Source organism: Vulpes vulpes, chromosome 4 (assembly GCF_048418805.1).
Source record: "Vulpes vulpes isolate BD-2025 chromosome 4, VulVul3, whole genome shotgun sequence".
NCBI classification, from domain to species: domain Eukaryota; kingdom Metazoa; phylum Chordata; class Mammalia; order Carnivora; family Canidae; genus Vulpes; species Vulpes vulpes.
The window spans coordinates 138,581,231-138,594,621 of record NC_132783.1 but is presented as its reverse complement, the minus strand read 5'-3'; positions in this window follow the sequence as shown (position 1 = coordinate 138,594,621).

The window sequence follows — 13,391 nt, the reverse complement described above, 5'->3', positions numbered from 1 at the left end:
ATATAGATTTTCAAGTAACTAAGATAAAAACCAACAATACTGAAATGATGTAAGTGGGGGGAATGATAAGTGTAGGAAACCACTCAGCATTTGACCCTTGCCACTCTGATCCTTTCAGAGACAATAGGAGTTGACATAAAACCAGATAAACCCACACAGCAGGGAAGAATTAGAAAATATTTAAAACCAAGTAATAATATACTAATATCTTGGTCCCTAAAATGTTCTTTTAAAAGTATTTTTTAAAGTATTTTAAATAATTTTGTGTAATTTGAACTTCTTACAATAATATGATTGTTTAGCTGTAGGTTTTGATCTGCAGAAGTTTAGCTGATCATAGTTCCTGAACATAACTCACAGAAATAAAATAATACATGTATATCCATAACTAATAAAATTGAATACTTAATTTATATTGGCATACATTTGGTAAAGAGACTATATTATTATCACTATATTATAGCTAAATATTCTATTGCAAGAAGAAATTAAATCATGTACCGTAACTTATATTTTCTGTTATTGATCAAGTCATTATCAGAAAAGGGGGTCTTATGAAATCTTCACTAAGTGAATGCTAAATGTTGCTTATAAATTCAATCTTCAAAGTATCAGCATTTTGTGGGATTATCTGTCCTTGCATTATAGGAACACTATAGCGCAATACAAAAATGGAAAACAGAACACACAAAACCAAGCAAATAAAACTATACATATTCATGCTCTTGAATTTTTTATTAGTTACTTCATTAAAAATTCTATTTCAGTGATATAATCACAATAGTTTATATATTCTATACATGGGTGAGAAAACTCATTTTGTAAAGTAAGCTTTGTGACATAAAAATAGTTTTTGATGCTATTTGTTGGTGCCTTCACCTTTTTACAAGAAAGAAAGAAAAAAGAAAGGGCACAGAAGGGAGACAGAGGAAGGCAGGAAGAAAGAAATGAAGGAAGGATGGAAGAAGGGGGAGGAAGAAAGAAATTTATCTATAAAATTCTTGCCAATTATACTACTGTTGGCATGCAGGTTCAAGAATGTCACCTTATTATTTTCTGGTTATCATTTGCAAAGCCTGCAATGCCTTTGCCTTAGAGGCTATGCAAATTTCTTGTTAGATATAAACCATCTCATTTCTGATTTTAGGAAGTCAACATAACCCATCTGCTGCTTTCACTTCCCAGCTGTATGCAGCTATGCCAAATTTCTCTAAGTTGAGCTTTATGCTGTCTTCATAGGCAATCTTTTACCCACCATGCTTACATTTTCCTTGTGTAATTCACCATAGACACAGGTGCAGATGGTGTGTAAGAAGAACAATGCATATGGGAACATGCAATGTTAGCCTTGAGAGCCTTTTGACAGAACTTTGAATTATAGCCTAAAAAGTGATTATTTAGTGTAAGGGTAGGTACTAACGTGTCAAAATGAATACAGCTCTCAAAATGATGTCTAACTTCAGATCCTAAGTCCCTATATCCATGTTCCCTTAAAGAAGTCATTTGCTTCTATTGCTTCATTTCCAGCATTCCCAAAGGAAAATCTTAAAACTTTTTACTAACTTCACAAAGATGCCACATAAAAAAAAAATCTAGGTAGATAGATATGATCTTCTATATTGATCTGAATTTATTAGCAGTGTGCTATAGAATTATAAAATAATATTCTAAATAACATTTGGGATACTAGATAGGCTTATATTCTAATTATGAATGATATTTAAAATAAGAATTGAGCAGTCAAGGAATCTTTATCAACAAGACCATTATGGTGTGCTTTGACTTCTCTGAAATGATCATTTTGATCAAATGATCAAAAAAATGTATGTTGGGAAGTTATAACCTAATAATTGCCTTTTGAAAAACTATACCTGGCTTCCATCAGTCTCCTGACCCAAATATTTATATAGATGACATTAAAACTGCTTTGATCACTTAAAATAAAATATGTGTACACCTTGGCATGTTTGACTCTTTATATGATATCTGGGACCGTCAGGTGGATAACTATTCTTTTCATATTAAAATATTCCACCATCTTTCTAAGAAAAGCAAGTTTAGGGAGACTTTAATGATCAAGTTCATGCCCATTTTAATATGGTGGGTCTCTACATGACTATTGACAATCAAAATTGTGGAATAAATACCTCAATAGAGTTTTTAAGTATTTTCTACATTTAGGTGTTACTGGAACTGTAGGACTCAGCCATTTGTGACAAAAACAATGCCCACAATGAAAAAAAATAGAAGTGTTCTATTATGAGTGTCAGTATATTTTATGATCTGATTGAACTTCTGGATTTGTTTTGAAAAGACCCGCTTTACTAAGTTGTAGCTTTTATTCTTGAATGACACGATATATCAGGAGAGATATCATCATACCTACTTGGTGCCAGAGTCTTTGAGATGAAAACAAACAACCCATGAGTTTATCTGTAAGGATGTCATGTTTCTTAGATATTTGACTTGCTTGTCACTTTACAACTTTTCCAAATGTCACAGATATGCATTTAAAATATATGCTAAGGGAAAAGGACAGTGTATAACTTGCGTAAGGTTAATAGAAATGACAAACTGCCCCCTCTCCTTCCTAAACCCCCACAGCCCAAATAAATAAATAAAATAATTCTTAATAGGCTGTTCCATCTAAAAATATACTTCTGGATCAATTTAGGGACTGGTGATGGATAAAAATTGTACAGGACTAAAAAAAATTGTACAGGACAATTAAGACATAATATTCAAAACTGATTTTTTTATTTCACTTTTAAAAAATCTCACAGTTTCAAAGATCCATTTTCTTTCCAAGAATCAGGAATAAAATTGAAATTAACTAGCTAAAAACTTTTAAATTTAAATAATATTATATTTTTATTTTTTATCATTTTACTTTATTATGATAAGTGTATTCTTTAATCCCCATGCCTTATTTCCCCCACCCCCATTGCCTGCACCACAACCCCCCTCCCCACAGGAACTATCAGTTTGTTCTCTACAGTTAAAAGTCTGTTTCTTGGTTTGTCTCTCTTTTTCTCCTTTTTTTTTTCCTTTGCTTGTTTATTTTGTTACTTATTTCCACATATGAGTGAGAGCATATGTTGTCTTTCTCTGAATGACCTACTTCACTTAGCATTATACTCTTTAGCTCTACCCATGTTTTTGCAAATGGCAAGCTTTCATTCCTTTTTATGGATGATTAATAAGGATATATATGTGTGTTATATATATATATATATCCCACATGAACATCTGTTCATATTTTCTGCCAATGTTTTAATCAGATTGTTTTTAGGTATTGAATTGTATCATTTCTTTACATATTTTGGGTACTAACCCTTTATTGTACGTGTCATTTGCAAATACCTTCTCTCATTCAGGAGACTGCTTTTTAGTTTAGTTTTTTACTTCACTGTGCAGAAACTTTTTTTGATGTAGTCCCATTAGTTTATTTTTGCTTTTATTTCCTGCCTCAGGAGAAATATCTAGCAAAATGTTTCTATAGCTGATGTCAGAGAGATTACTACCTATGCTCTCTTCGATGATTTTTATGGTTTTAAGTCTCACATTTAGGTCTTTAATCCTCTTTGAGTTTATTTTTGTGTATGATGTAAGAAAGTCCCATTTCTCTCTTTCTTTCTTTCTTTCTTTCTTTCTTTCTTTCTTTCTTTCTTTCTTTCTTTCTTCTTTTTCTTTTTTTTTTTCTTTTTTTCTTTTTCTTTTTTTTTTTTTTTTTTTGCATGTGGGCATCCAGTTTTCCCAAGACCATTTTTTGAAGATACTTTTTTCGCATTGGATATTCATTTCTCCTTTGTCAAATATTAATCAACCATATAATTGCGGGTTTATTTCTGTGTTTTCTATTCTATTCCACTGATATATGTGTCTGTTCTTATGCCAGTACCATACTATTTCAGTTACTACCACTTTGTAATATAACTTGAAAACTGGAATTGTGGTACATCTAGTATTGATTTTCTTTTGCAAGGTTGCTTTAGCTATTTGAGGTCTTTTGTTGTTCCATACCAACTTTAGGATTGCTTGTTCCAGTTCTGTGAAAAATGCTGTTGGTGTTTGATGGGTGTTGCATCAAATATGTAGACTGCTTTGGGAACTATAGACATTTTAACAATATTTATTCTCCCAATCAATGAGCATAGAATGCTTTTCCATTTTTTGTGTCGTCTTGAATTTCTCTTATCAGTGTTTTATAGTTTTCAGAGTACAGCCTGATGCCAATGACGCCAATTCCATTCCTTCTTCATTGCCAGAAATGCTCCCAATATGAAGCTTTACCTTGTTGTTTTATTTTAAACCATATTCACATACTTAACCCTTATTCATTCTTAAATCTCACCTCAAATATTGCCTTTAAGGAAAGTGCTTGTAGCAATAATTATAATTTTAACTGGTTTGGTATGTTTTTGATTGATGCCTTACTCAAATACTAGAATATAAGCTTCAGAGGACACTTTATTTTTTTACTCACATTTATTTGTTCAGCATAATTCCCATTGGCTAGCACTCTATTGCTAATAGAACTCTGAATAATATTTATAATGGCTATACCACAGTTCATATAATCTCAGAGTACATTGGAAAATGAATAATAAAGCAGGATTTGGGGCTTTTTTTCATTAGTTAATAGTTTTGTATTACTGGTTATTGTCTCTGCTATAACAACTTTCAACCTGAAAAGTCTTTATATACTGGTTTACAAAATAATATTTATATGCATTATTTTATTTTATCTGCACAACTGTTCTAACAAGTAAATACCTGCTGAATATAAATCTAGATAGGAAGATTCATAGTCTCCCTTGACCATACATGCACAGACCTCAAAGTATGGTGCATAACCCTTCCATATATCCAGAGTAACAGGAATATCACTCTTACCATCTTTTAGAATCCAGATTACATTACATATTCTACTATTGTGTATGCTTCAGGGGTGGACAGTAATTTCTCCCCTTTATTGCTACACTCATTATTTTAAGCACAATATGAAAAGTCACTCAATTAATAAAGTTAAATTTTCTTTTTGATTTTGTTTTTTTTTTTATTTACTTATTCATGAGACACACACACACAGAGAGAGAGAGAGGAGAGAGAGAGAGAGGTAGAGACATAAGGCAGAGCGAGAATCAGGTTCCATATAGGGAGCCTGATGCGGGACTCAATCCCAGGACTTCAGGATCTTTTCCAGGGCTGAAGGCAGGCACTAAACCACTAAACCACACAGGCATCCCAAATTTTAGGTTTTTGAAACAGAAATTAAAATAAATACTTCTTGGGGTTCCTAGGTTGGCACAGTTGGTTAAGCATCTAAATCTTGGTTTCAGCTCAGGTCATGATCTCAGGGTCATGAGAGCAAGCCCCACATTGGGCTCTGCACTGAGTGTGGCATCTGCTTGACATTCTTTCTCCTTCTCCTCTTGTCCCTCCCACTTGTGCCTTCCCCTTCTCTCTTTCTCTCTTTCTCTCTCTCTCTCTCAATAAATAAATCCTTAAAAGTAAAAATAAAATAAGTACTTCTTCCCTTAGTGACTTCACTAATGTGAAAAATGAAAACCTAACTAGTTCTTTATTTTAGCATCATGTAAAAAGTAGAGGAAGTTGGGTTCTTAGTTTAGTCTTGCACATTTAAGCCATTATTTGGTAAACACAAGAACCTAAAATAGTAGTATCAGTATTAAATTGAAAGCTCTGTTTTCATATAATTTTACCAAGCCTTTGAGAGTACTAGTTATAATAATCTAATGTTTACATGTTTTCTTTTCTTACTTCAGGAGTTCATTATAATGCCATTTTTATGGAAATTAAGAAAAAATGATTTGTTTTCACAAATTGGTTGCCAAAAATCTGTTGCTTTATTAATTAATTTAATGGTCATGCTTAAGTAGCTGCAAGACAAGGGAAGTAACTTATATTTGTATCTACTGGATATATTATTCATTTTCCATTTTTAGGTTTGCTTAGAATCTATTAGGTAAGGTTTTGTGCCTTTCATTTTATCAGTCTATAAAATTGATTAAATATGGTTTATTATGCTTTAGGATTTTCTAAATCTCTTTCTAAAAATATCAGAATTAGTTGATACTTCTAGCATATTCCTGATATTATAGGATAAGATATCTAGCCTTTTTATTTTCACCTAATTATTCTTTCAGTGTAGAGATCTTCACGTATGACTTTTGCTGGTCAAATTTGCTTTTCTTTCATTCCTTTTCCCAAGTCTGCCAGTTATAATATTTTGAAACAAAATTGCTCCAGGAGAAAACTAGTTTATTATCAAACTTCAAAAAGAGCAAAAAAGGTAAATTGTGCCTTTATAACATTTGTGAAAATGCCTGGAGCAAACATTATACCATAGTATGGTAAATCTCTGGAAAGCTGAACAGCTCAATAATAAGTCATTGTCTTAAATAATGTAGAAAAAGACCGATGTTTTGGATCAATCATTAGAATAATTTATTACTCATCAACTATTTGCTTATAATTCTGCCACCAAAACACCAAAGGAGAGAAAATTATACAAAAACATCTAGATAACTGAGTTCCTGATTTATGTTGAGTGCTACCCAAATACCACAGAGTTATAAACTTGGCATTTAAAAGTATTTATAAATATTTTAGCTCAAGATAGGAGGGTTACCAAAATGTTAATTCCTCAATTAGCTAAAATAAAAAGAGAGGAATAAAAAATACAGAAACTTTACTTAAAAAAAAATGATAGGATAAGAAAATGTAAACAATGACTTAGCAATTTTCCATTTTCAGAGAATGTATTAGAAACTGGAGTACTTATGTTTATGGGCAATTTAGCATTCTGAGTGATGTGAACAAAACTCACAGTATGGAAAATCAAAAATTCTACAAAAAATACTATGAAAACTTTTTCTCCAAAAGAATTCACAACAGGCAGGAAAGTAAAGGAAATGTGTGAGACTGAAATAATGATAAAGCATAAGTTTAAAGAAGAAAGTAAGCTTTGAAGTTTATAGCTACCTTTGGGCATTTGATAATCACTTGATCTTATATCTTGGGTTTTAATCATTTGTGTATATAGAAGATACAAAACAAATCCTTGAGTCACACATGGTAAATTTCAAATTATAGACTTCCAAGTAAAGGCTGAATCTTTGAAAGGGGACACCATACATAAAAATTGAACAAATCTGGAAATCCACCACATGGAGCTAGACTGTACCTAATACTTGCTTACATAGACTTTCATTTTCCTTGGAGAGATCAGAAAAGTTCCCATAAAATGCACAAACAGAAGTTGGAATCTGAAGTCACTATATTCTTCTCCCCTCCACCCCCCGCCAAAAATATAATCCTAGCAGAGAATTTAAATTGGTCCTGAGTTAGTACTGACACAAGGCCAATGACAGACCCACATTTCTGAAGGAAAGCATCTTTAAACTTAGGCTTTCAAAAATCAACACAAAAGGAATATCAATACCAGCTCACAATGAAAAAGGCAATAAGTATGTAAAGAACAAACTACTCTGGACAGGAATCAATGAAACAGAGAAAGACTAGTATGTTTTATTTGTTTAAAAGACTGGATTTGAAATTATAACAGAGGAATGAGAGATCGTCAAAAACTGGCTAGATTTAGAAAAAAATAAAAATTTAAGTAAAGTATAATATACTATTTGAGATTACAAACTTGGTATGTGAATTAAATAACAGATTTGAAATATCTGAAAAGGGATTAGAAGCCCAAAAACATATCTGAAAAACAGTAACAACAGCAAGGAAATGGAGAGCAACAATGAAAAAGACATATGACTTTTTAAAATTCCAGTAATAGTTAATAGAGAAAATGTGGAAGAGGTAGACTACAAAGGGTTACTGATTGAGAATTTTCCAAAAATGTTTAAAGTCACAAACTCTTAAATGAAGACTTAACGTATTCCAGAAACAATTCCCATTTTGTCATAGTATCATGAAGCAGGGAAGCATCAAAGGCAATGACATATGTTAAAAGTAGCTGGGGAAGGAGGAGGAGGAGGACATTTTGCACAGAAGAATGACAAATTGTCAGCTGACTTTCAATAATAACAATAGAAACAAGAATTAATACAAACTAATACAAACTAATTTAAATACAAACTAAAATGTAAGATTGTACAATTTAGAGCTTATCATTACAGGTATTATTTAAACATATACCCCAGAGAGAAGGAAAGTGAACCTAATAAGAAATTCTGAGATCGGGCAGCCCAGGTGGCTGAGCGGTTTAGTGCCACCTTCAGCCCAGGGCGTGATCCTGGAGACCTGGGATCGAGTCCCAGTCCCTGCGTGGAACCTGCTTCTCCCTCTGCCTGTCTCTCTCTCTCTCTCTCTGTCTCTCATGAATAAATGAATAAAATCTTAAAAAAGAAGAAAAAGAAATTCCGAGATCTATATAAGATGTTAAATAAATGTTAAACCTGTAAATGAACTTTAATAATTTGACACGTTAAAAGGGAAATAACTTCCAACAAGTTGCATTAAAAGGAAAGCTAATCTATTTTACAAAGTTAACACATAATTTGGAAAGAGTATCATCAGTCAGAGAGCTGATTGCAGTCGTATCTTTAGAAATGTAGAATTACCATTAACTTCAAAGTTCATTAAGTTAGTATGTTGATAGAAACAAATAAAAAAATTCAAGAGTATAGACTTTGAAACTAATAGAAAAAAAATAAAGGGATTAGAAAACAAAATAAATCAAAACCCAAAGAGGAGAAACACACACAGACACACACTTTGGTATATAGAGTGAAGTAAATAGAAAGAATGAAATAAATGACTTAAAGATAAATATAATTAAATCAGTAATCAAATTATATATAAAAGAAATAAATTTTTCATTTAAAAGATAAATATTTTAGGCTGTTTATTTATTTTTAATTTATTTTATGATAGGTACACAGTGAGAGAGAGGCAGAGATATAGGCAGAGGGAGAAGCAGGCCTCATGCACCGGGGCCCGACGTGGGATTCGATCCCAGGTCTCCAGGATCGCGCCTCAGGCCAAAGGCAGGCGCCAAACCGCTGCACCACCCAGGGATCCCCTATTTTAGGCTATTTAAAACACAACTGCATCTGTGTGTCGTTTACAAGAATAATAGGTAAAACACACAAACAGGTATACTGAAAAAATACTGAAAAATAATAGGTAAAACACACAAACAGGTATACTGAAATCTAATAACAAAAATAAAAAGTTGATACATCAACTTTTAAATTTAAGGGAAATATTTTAGGCCACATTGAAAGTATTATAGAAATTTTAATTTTATACGCACATGCCCCTAACATAATATCTCAAAACTATACTTAATATAATTAAGAGAAGTATAAGTAAAAATGCACACCTATCATAGAGGTGTTCATTTTTTTAACCTAATTCACTCAACATTATCTAATAATTTTAATTAAAGAAAGCAGAGAAAATATAACTTAAGAAAGCAGGGTTACAAATTAAGTGTAGACACATAATAATAAAATAAACAAATCAATATTGAAAAAGTATTATAACAAAGTAGAAAACCTAGTGTTACAGATGAGTTATATTACATATTCTGTATAATATATTCCAGTAATAATTTCCATATTATACTACTCAGAGAATGCAAAATGTAAAAAAAAAACTCATTATGTAGTTACGAGTCTAGTCTACTGAAAGTATCAAAGTAAAACTGAGATGATAATAGAAATGAACATTATTGTCAAATGTATAACAAAATACATGCAAAACTCCAAAAAGAAATATGAAAAAGTGTATTTAAAAGGTGCATATATACACATCTGATTCACTGCTCTGACAATAAAGGGGAAAAAACCCAATCATGTATCAAGATACAGAAGGAAACATCTGGTAATGTCTTCCATATGAAACAAAAATAAAAACAAAAAACTTTGTGAAATAGAAATAGAAAGGATAGGACAAGCATGGCACTACGTGAAGACAACATAAAAGCATTTCTTTAAAAGGTAAAAATTACCAGGGATACCACTGTTAATCAATCAGGCTATTGTATTCTAAAACTTTGGACAGAGAAAAAGGAAAAACAAGATCCCCAAAGCATTCCTCAGATTCTTTAGTCACTTCTGTGCTGAAACCAGTTGTTTTCCTCAGTTTTCTCAGAGTTACACTCAAAAATCTGACCATGACCTACAAGGAATTGCATAATCTGACTCTCTTCTCCTCTTCCACATCCTTTCTCTACTCCAGCTATCCTGTCTTTGCAACTTCAGGCACATGTTCATTTTCAGATACTTTCAGCAGCACTTCCTTTGTGCAGATGAGGTTTTCTACGTGACTATTGCAGCCCTCCTCTTCGCTGAAATTCAGTCTGCAGTGAGGCCTAGTTGACAGCCCCAGTGACAGGCAACTCCCTCTCCACCATCTCCCACACTCAATACCATCCACCCCTTCACTATAATACCACTTCACTATTTCGTCTTCTAGAGCATTTAGCATCTAACACTTTATGTAATTGACCTAGTTGTTATTTATTTTAGTAAGTAGACCAGTTAACTGTGGAGGCCGAGAAAAATTAAGGCCATTCCACCTCAAGATTAGCATTAGCACAAGTACAGCCATTTTAGGCCCCTTGGAATAAGAGCTGAACTTTACAGGAAAAACTGCAGAATGTCCTAGGCAGGGAATCCCATATAGGAAAGACAATAAAGCTCAGAATGCCCTTGGCATAGAATCCCATATCAGATCTTATGAAACTCCCCCACCCTTTCCCCCATACTGGAATGGAAAAAATCCCTCCACCCCTTCTGAAGATCCCCTAAAAAAACATAAAAAACCCAGTTGTAACCCACTTCAGAGTCCAAGTCCCTGCTCTGCTGTGTGGAGTATACTTGGACCCAAGCTCAAGCTTGTATATAAGCCCTCGTGTACTTGCATCGGTGTCGGCTCCTTGATGGTTTCTCGGATTCGCAATCTTGGGCACAACATTAACGTATTGTCTGACTAGTACAAGTTGAAGAATGGAAGAGTTTGCTATTAACATGTCATGAAAACAGGCACAAATTGAGATTATCACAAGAAAATCAGGATTTTTTCACTATTATCATTTTTTTCAATATTACAAGTTCCATAAAAGCAAATTTTTTATCGCTAAAGACATAGTTCAGGTGGCTAGAATAATTTCTGCCAAAATAAATATTTGTTCAGAGACAAAATGGCTGACCACTTTTTCTTAGCCATTAAAAAAAATATATCTGTGATCCTAAAAGTAATCACATTTTGATCAGTTAACCTGATTGCAAATAGAATTCCTAATAATTCATATAGCATGAATTCTCAGTTATTCAGTAGGCAAGAATCATTCCTGGTAGCCTTACATTACTTTGGCTTTTTATGCAGTTATCTTGAATGAAAAGTTCTGGATTTTGATACAATGCCAGAGAATTTTTTTTCATGTAACGTACTTTCCTTAAACGTTAGAGTTTGTTTTTTGTTCATTTAAAAATTAGGTAGATTTTTGCAAAATATATTGGAGAAGCAGGTGTGGGCACATAGAACACATACATGCTGGCAGATGCCAAACAAATAGACCAACAAAAGCATTTGGAGCCTTTACATTCTTGCCAGTCTGATGCCTTAGCACAATCTGCAAAGTGCTGTGAGGATTGTCCTTATGTTTATTCATTGAATAGAAATATTTGCAAATTTCTCTTTCCCCTTTGGATATAAAGTTCTGTGAAATATGATAAAGTAAAAGGAACATTTCAATGACAGAACCTGCATACATATTTCCATTATGGGCAATAGAAATGCTTGTGACTTCCCATCATTCAGGTATGAATATATATTTAAAAATCTACTAGTAGATACTTCTTTATATGAGAGCAATCAATAGAAACCTCAGGAAATTAGTATTTATTTTTAAATTTGATTGTTTAAAAATTAATATTTAACCATTTAAATCTAACTCCAGATCCATGAGACAAAAAAATGCAACAAAATATTGTATCTGGTTTATACAGCTAACTTGAACCTATACTGTATCCTGAAATATTTAAAATTATAAACTTTAGATTTTTTTAGTCTTTAATAGAAAAGTTTTTGTTGCAAATTTACATTTAAAAAAAAACAGGTTATTAACTTTGGCAACATACATTCCTTATCAAATGCTTTGCAAATGCAAGCTGTTGAGAACAAATGAGGTTGACTTAATACCTGTAGGGTGTGTTCATTTATCTTCTGTTTCCCAAATTCTGATTGTATTTGCTTTGCACAAAACCCTCCAGACAAAGCCTCTTGCTGCTTGCACTCTAGACCAGACAATGAATACATATGCCATATATGATGGATATCATTTGTCTTGTGTATACGCCACATATACGTCACATATTGCAAGCACACACATATATACACTCATGCACTAGAACATATATAGTAGATTTGTCAATCTGGATTACCAGAACTACACCAGTTAGGAACTTGGTTTAGAAATTCCTTTAGAAATAAACACTCAAATCACTAAGTGCTCTTCATCACTTAAAATAAGGGCCACATGATGCTGTCCTCTGGTGTAGATGCAGGTAGTATCATCCTAACTTTATTGTTCTTCGGCAACTAGCCTAAGTCAGAAAAACCACCCTCTGGAGGACCTTTCTAAATTAATTTGCTAGCTGACAGCCTGAGCTAAAATAGTTGCTAACATAGTTACAGGAAAGTAATTGAAGTCACTCAGGAATCTCATGTACAAGGAATTGAAGACATTTTCTTTCTCTATCTAGATAACACAAACATTTCTGGACATGCTATCCTCATATTATCCTCAAATGTTAACAAGGATATTGCATACTTGTCTAGTGCTATCTTTATCTCTGTGAACTCAGAAGCAGTCCCTGCACAGATTTATAACCATCACAACTCTGTCCCAAATAATGAAAAAAAAAAAAAAAGTCACAGACAACAATAGATTTATCAGTAAACCTGAAGTTGTAACATCCACCCCACCAGTGAAGTCAGTCTGGTGTAACAGAGAAAGGATTTGTTTTGTTGCTAGGCAGGGGAGATTAAATCTTGATATTACTGAGGGGTAGCTAGATCCACTTATTCATCGTCTCTAAGTCTTACTTGTGCCACCTCTAAAACTGGAATGCATCATAATTTCTGTGTCTATGCTGAATATTAAATGAAATAAAGTATTTAAGGAAAGTTGTTCTCCGTTCATTCTGTGCTTAGTATATGGCATATGTTTCCATCCTTTTCAAAAAGCTAAATATTATCATTTTATCTTACATTTTTAAATGGTTTGAATTCAAATTTATTTGAAGTATCCCAGAAATATTTTAATGCTGCAAAATCAAATATGTAAGGCCTGGATCTTCTACATTTCCTCCCTTACATCATTAATAGTAGAG